The sequence below is a fragment of the Momordica charantia genome (assembly GCF_013281855.1).
Source record: "Momordica charantia cultivar OHB3-1 chromosome 3 unlocalized genomic scaffold, Mcharantia_2.0 BLBB01000003.1, whole genome shotgun sequence".
NCBI classification, from domain to species: domain Eukaryota; kingdom Viridiplantae; phylum Streptophyta; class Magnoliopsida; order Cucurbitales; family Cucurbitaceae; genus Momordica; species Momordica charantia.
In genome coordinates, this window is record NW_028275161.1 from 7,822,600 (window position 1) to 7,829,960 (window position 7,361).

Genomic DNA, 7,361 nt, shown 5'->3' on the forward strand with positions numbered 1-7,361 from the left:
CCACATATCAATTCTAGCCTCCCGCCAGGATTTCGGTACTACTTCCCTAATAACACCAACCACCACAACGCTCATCAACAACACCACCACTAGTATGATGTCAATGCATCTCTCAGCTCACCAATACAGATCAGCATGCTTCCCCAACAGAAACATCATTCCAAAAGCAAAACAGTAAACCAAACATGCTTTCGCAATATATCAATTCTCAACAACAGCGCCACAGTGAGCTCAGTTATAACAGAGCATAGTTAACAATTTTTAAACGACAGCAGTCCAACACAAATCACCCAAGCACTCATTATCAAACATCCGCACACATTAAGCATTGCTAGATATAATAAAAACTCATAAGACATGCCAAACACTTCATACAGATTTCAGACAACAAACATCCCCACCATCATATTTATTTTAACGAATATTCCCTGCAAACACACATCATTCCACGACAGATCTCAGCAGCTCAACAATACAAAGTTTCTACTATTATCACCAACGAACATTCAACACTACCTAGGCATACAAACCAACATAGACGAGAGTTACATCGTACAAAATCGTATCAGAACCATTTTCAACTTCATAAATAGTACATCGACAACTAAATAATAGACACCAACGCACGCACCCACCCCCGTGCTACTTACAAACACTTGTCCTAAAGCTCCTAAGCTCATCGAGCACTTCCTACCACAAAAGAGCACGATCTCGAGGTTAGTAACCCATTAGAAACATTTAGTTATAAACGAAACCAAGTTTAGGTAGAGTCGTTACCTACTAACCCACACTAAAACAACTTGGGTTAGGAGTGGATTGACGTCGAAGGGGTTTGGACTTCCAAATCCAAGTTCGAAATGATTCGCGTTCGCTGATCTGATGCCGAAAAACAATGGGTAATGCCGATTTGGGTTCGAATAAGAGGGGGTCAAGTCGAACGTCACCGGAAGGCCGGAAAACACCACCAAACTCGTTGGGCTTCACGAGTTCGGACTGTTCGGGGCTGTCGAAGTCTGCTGCACGCAGGAAAGGTCACGCACTGCTACTGTACGACGCCGGCGCCGCTGGATTTGCCGCAACTCCTTGAGTCACCGCCGGGTTCGCTGCTCTTCACGCCGCCGCCGTCGGAGTCGTTACCGCCAAACCAGACACGCCGCCATCGAGGTTTGCGCCGACGTGAGGAGAAGTAGATTGGGTCACCGGATCTGAAGGAGAGTTGCCAAGTCAGTGGCCCACCGTCCGCCGCTACTGTCGGGGAGGAAACCTACCGCTGCCGTGCTGCTTCACCGGAGAACAGCTGCCGGCTGAACAAGAAGAAGAAGGGTAAACTTGGGGGCTGTCGGCTAAGAAACAAAGGGAGGGAAAGAGGAATAAGAGATTAGGGTTTCCCCCTTTTGTTTTGATTTAAAACAATTTTCCCATTAAGCCCAATAATCGAAGCCCAAACCCAAAGAAGGAGAAGTCCATTCCCTCAACCCAAGATCCAACATACCAAGCTCGGTTAAAAATCATTTAATTGGATTGTTAGAGCCCGAACAAAAATAAATAAATTCAATTAACGTTCACTTTGAAAATTAAAAGAAAAATCTCCCAAATCAAGACTAACTAACTTGAGGGACTCGAGGCGTTACAGGCTTCCCCCCTTCAAAAACTTTCGTCCCCGAAAGTTGACTGTTCTAACAGTTCCGGGTATCTCGCCTTGAAATTGTCCTGTCGCTCCCAAGTAGCTTCTTCCACTAGGTGGTTTCTCCACAAAACCTTAACCAAGCGAATCGTCCGGTTTCTCAACAACTTGGTTTCTCTTGCCAAAATTCTGACGGGTATCTCCTCGTAGCATAAGGACTCATCCAGTTGAAATGGTTCAGGGTCCAAGACGTGCGAAGGGTCATGAATGTACTTTCTCAACATAGACACATGAAACACATTGTGTACTGCTGCCAACGATGGTGGCAAGGCTAACCTATACGCGACCGTTCCGATACGTTCCAAAATTTCAAAAGGCCCAATGAACCTTGCGCTGAGCTTGCCCTTCATCCCAAAACGCAAAATCCCCTTTATGAGTGCCACTCGAAGAAACACTCGTTCACCTACCACAAAATCGAGCTCTCTACGCCTGACATCTGCATAACTCTTTTGACGGCTCTGTGCGACTTGCACCCTTCCCCTGATCTTTTGAATGGCACTGTTAGTCGCCTGCACCAAATCTGGTCCCAAGAGAACTCTTTCTCCGACTTCGTCCCAATTAACCGGAGATCGACACTCCTTCCCATACAGTGCCTCGTATGGGGCCATCCCAATCGTGGCCTGAAAACTGTTATTATAAGCGAACTCTATTAGGTAGAGGTACTTGTCCCAGCTACCACCAAAGTCTAACATGCAAGCTCTGAGCATGTCCTCTAAAACCTGGTTCACGCGCTCCGTCTGACCATCGGTTTGGGGGTGAAACGCCGTGCTAAAGTCCAACTTAGTGCCCAGGGACTTGTGTAGACTCCGCCAAAAAGTCGAGGTGAAACGCGGGTCTCGATCGAACACTATGGATACCGGTATACCATGCAGCCTGACAATTTCCTGTAAATACAGTTCCGCCCATTTCTCTACTGTATACGTTGCCTTGCCGGGAATAAAGTGAGCGGACTTGGTTAAACGATCTACAACTACCCAAATCACAGTGAATCCCTTAACCGTCCTTGGTAGCCCTGTAATGAAGTCCATGGCCATATCGTTCCACTTCCAGACTGGTATGCTCAAAGGTTGCAGCAAACCAGCAGGTCTCTGTCTCGAAGCCTTTACCTGTTGGCAGGTCAAACACTTGCTAACAAACTGAGCTATCTCCCTCTTCATGTTATGCTACCAGTAATGTTTCTTGAGGTCTTGGTACATTTTGGTACTTCCTGGATGGACCGAGTAGGGAGTATTGTGTGCCTCTCCCAATAAATCCTTCCTCAAAGAATAATCCTTTGGCACATACAACCTTCCGCGAAAAAGCAAGGCTGCCTCACCTGAGAGAGTGAAATCCCCATGGCCCACCATATCAAAGCCTTTGGCCAAGCTAGGGTCTTCCTTTTGGGCAACAATGATCCGCTGCCTCAGACTGGGTTCCACTGAGAGTCGAGCCAACAGTGCGGAGACATCATCCACCGTCAGCTCTATTTCCAAGCGTTCCAACTCATTGTGCATTGGACTGCAGCTCGCAGCCATAGATGCCACACTTGCCGCCCTTCTACTAAGAGCATCAGCCACCACGTTTGCCTTACCCGGATGGTAACTAATCTCACAATCATAATCCTTCACCAACTCCAACCACCGTCTCTGTCTCAAGTTAAGCTCTTTCTGAGTGAAAAGGTACCTCAAACTTTGATGATCCGTGAAGACCTGAATTCTCTCTCCGTAGAGGTAGTGTCTCCACAACTTTAAGGCGAAGACCACTGCTGCTAATTCTAGATCATGAATGGGATAGTTAAGCTCATGCGCCCTCAGTTGTCGAGAAGCATAAGCTATAACTTTCCCATGTTGCATCAGTACACATCCCAAGCCCCTTCGCGAGGCGTCGCTGTAAACTACCAAACCTTTCGTCCCATCAGGGACAGTTAACACCGGTGCAGACACCAAACGCTTTTTCAGTTCTTGGAAAGCCTCCTCACACTCGCTGCTCCAAGTGAAGGTAGCATTCTTACGAGTCAACTGCGTCAACGGTGCCGCTGTCCGAGAGAAATCCTGGATGAACTTTCTGTAATAACCAGCCAAGCCGAGGAAGCTATGAATCTCTGTAACTGAACTAGGTCTTGACCAATTGCTAACAGCTTCTACCTTGGTGGGGTCTACTGCAATACCTTCCTTGGTGACTATGTGCCCTAGGAAAGCCACTTAGTCCAGCCAGAACTCACACTTTGAAAACTTGGCATACAACTTATTTTCCCGTAGTATAGTCAAAACCTGTCTGAGATGCTCTTCGTGGCACTGCTCAGTCTTGGAGTATATCAGGATGTCGTCGATGAACACGATGACAAAAGAGTCTAAATACTCCTTAAAGACCCGATTCATTAGATCCACAAAGGCTGCCGGAGCATTTGTGAGTCCAAAAGACATCACGACAAACTCATAGTGCCCATACCTTGTCCTGAACGCCGTCTTCCAGATGTCAGCATCCTTTAACCTCAACTATTGGTACCCCGAACGCAAGTCTATTTTTGAGAACACCTTCGCCCCCTGAAGCTGGTCAAAAAGGTCGTCAATGCGTGGTAGGGGATACTTGTTCTTGACTGTAACTTTGTTTAGTTCCCTGTAATCCATACAAAGTCGCATTGAGCCGTCCTTTTTCTTAACAAAGAGCACGGGCACACCCCAAAGGGATACGCTCGGGCGGATGAAGTCCTTGTCGAGTAATTCTTCCAACTGTAGCTTCAGCTCCTTTAACTCTACCGGAGCCATTCGATAGGGTGCTTTCAAGATGGGAGCCGTCCCTGGCAGCAACTCTATACAAAAGTCTACTTCGCGAGACGGAGGCAAGCCGGGGAGGTCCTCAGGGAACACGTCAGATAACTCATTGAGCACACGAACTGCCTCAATGGTCGGTACAACCTTCCTTGCATCCACAATGCTAGCCAGATAGGCCCAGGCACCACGCTGGAGAAGATGGCTGGCCTTCAATGCCGACACCACTCTCGGGACCCCGGCCTTGGCTCCTTTAAAGGTAAAGCTCTGTCCGAAGGGCAAGCGAAAGCTGACTTCCTTCTTCGAGCAATCAATATTAGCCCGGTTAGCAGCTAACCAATCCATGCCTAGTATCACATCGAAATCCTGCATATCCCGTTGGATTAACTTCACTCCCACGGTCTGACCATCGAAAGAGAGCTGGCCTCCTTTCACCCCTTGACTAGTGATCAACACAGATCCTGACGGAGTGGATACCGACAACAAAAAGCCTAACGATTCTAGCTCTAGGTCCGCATGTCGAACAAAAGTAGAAGCAATGAAAGAATGACTAGACCCCGAGTGAAATAAAGCGTAAGCAGGCATACTGAGTACTAAAACAGTCACTGCAAAAGTAACACGCATGCAATAAAATACAAGCATATACACACGGCTCAAGACTAGCAAATAGGAGGTACCTATGACCACCGCCTCGGCATGCTCAACATCCCCCTTGTAAGAGCGAAGACGCGCGTCCTATGGGTTCCACTTTGAGTTGCCGTCGCCGTAGGGATCCTCTGGCCTAAAGCTTGGGTATTCGAGCCGGTCATCGGACACTCCCTTGCAAAATGTCCTTCCTTCTGACACATGTAACATATTCTCGTTCCCGCCCAACACGGCCCAGTATGGCTCTTCTTACAAGTGGGGCACACCGGAGAAGTAGTCTGCCTTTGCACAAGCTGCTGGTGTCCCCTCGAGGGTTGATTGGAGGAGAACGATGCAAATTTCCTCTTGACCCCCGAGCTGGAGCCCGTCATCTGTTGAGACTGAGGTTCCTCGAGACATTTGTCCATAACCAACGCGCACCTGACTGCTGCTGCATGAGTAGTTGGTTCCTTCATAACAAGTAGCCCCTTGATCTCTCTACGCAAACCGTCAATGAAATTGTCAATCTTCAATTGTTCTGTAGGAATATATTGCATTCCAAACCGGGACAGCTCAGTGAACTTCCGCTCGTATTGGGCCACAGTTAGGCTCCCTTGACTGAGACGGAATAACTCTGCCCGTTTTTTGTTCCTGACAGTCACGGGAAAATAGTACTCATAGAGTAGGTCCTTAAACCTCGCCCATGTGACGGGTGCGTTGGTGTGATCCTCCACTGCCGCCACCGACTCCCACCAGTTTACTGCTTCTCCCCGAAGCATATACACTCCTCCCCGGACCTTGAATTCGTCGGAGCATCCCAAGTACACATAAAGGGCTTCCAACTCTCTGACCCACTCCTCAGCCGCAGTAGGCCTCTCACTCACCCCGTTGAAAACGGGTGGTCCGAAGCGTTTGAAATCTCTGATGAATTGAACCTCCTCTTGCTGAATCTGTGCCTGGCGTGGCTGTTGCGCCTGAGGCCCACCGGCTCCATTCGCATTATTCAGCAATACTTGCAATGCCTCAGCTAGTAACGCCACCTGAGGGTTCACCTGCGGAACTACCTGAGGTGCTGCCAGCGGAACAGGGAGTGCTACCCCTCCAGGAACTGCCGGGGGAACATTTGGATCCGCTGCCTCCTCGCCCCTAGGGTTCGGATCCTCGTAGTTGCGAGCCCTCGTGTTCCGTCGAAAAGCCATTGTCTAAAGGAACAGAGAACAGAGCACCAAGGTCAATAACACACTAACCGGGGCGTAACACAAGTGTAAAAATTCCAGCAAGGTCTACATGAGGAATCCAAGAAACACACCTACTTATCTAGAATCAGTCAATAATAATATCTCAATCATAAGCAATGTAAGACATTCATGAACGAACCTCCTGAACTCGGAAGCATACCTGGTGATGGCGAGGAGTCTGACGAGGACCGTACACTAACGACCTAGATTCTAGGACAGTCTACAGGAATAACTCCGCTCTGATACCAATTGTAACGACCCAGAATTTTTACACACACACCTCAAGGTCATAATAAATAACCCACTAATCAACATTAACCCTGGCTACATCCTGCCAACATCATATACATACAAACTTATAAAGTCAAGTTCCATTCCTCATCAAATTAACGATAAATAAGACTCATCAAATAACAATTCCACAACATTCGTGAACCACTTCACGAGGCAAGTTTATTAGTCAATCTATATGAATCTAATCAAATGGAACAAAGCTCAAATGGGCACCTATCCCGAAGCAAAACTAACAACAAGGAGAAAATCTCTCATTTATTCAAATACAATTAAACCGTTTATTGGCCACAACACGAGGCCCTAACCAATGATTTAAACTACGCAAAAAAAAACAACTAAGCAGCCTATGGTCCTCGCTCGTCAGGTCTCCTCCATCCCATCACCACGGTCACCCACGAGTCCTTCACCTGAAACAATCGTTGTAGAGGGGGGAGGGGTGAGTATATAAAATATACTCCGTAAGTAGCCCTCACCAAGCACGCACACCACCATCATACTCATAACCATAAAAGAAACATACTTTATCATGCTCTATCATTACAGTATGCGAACAACCATAGACATGCTCTACTTTTACATTATAAAATCAATCATGAACATGCGATGCTAACCACAATCATGTAAAAACAACTACCGTCCACATGACTCCCTGACCATTTATACTGAAGGCCCCAATACTCCTCCTTTTGAAAGACTCCTTGCATCGACCCCCGACCATTTATACCCGAGGCCCTGACACTCAACCATTCACTTCGTAACTATCATAACTCCACA

General features: G+C 47.4%; 1 pseudogene; it reads right to left on the minus strand.

Moving 5' to 3' along the window:
- Positions 1–1,644: 1,644 nt before the first annotated feature.
- On the minus strand, positions 1,645–6,254 carry LOC148212283 (uncharacterized; annotated as a pseudogene).
- Between the last annotated feature and the right edge of the window lie 1,107 nt (positions 6,255–7,361).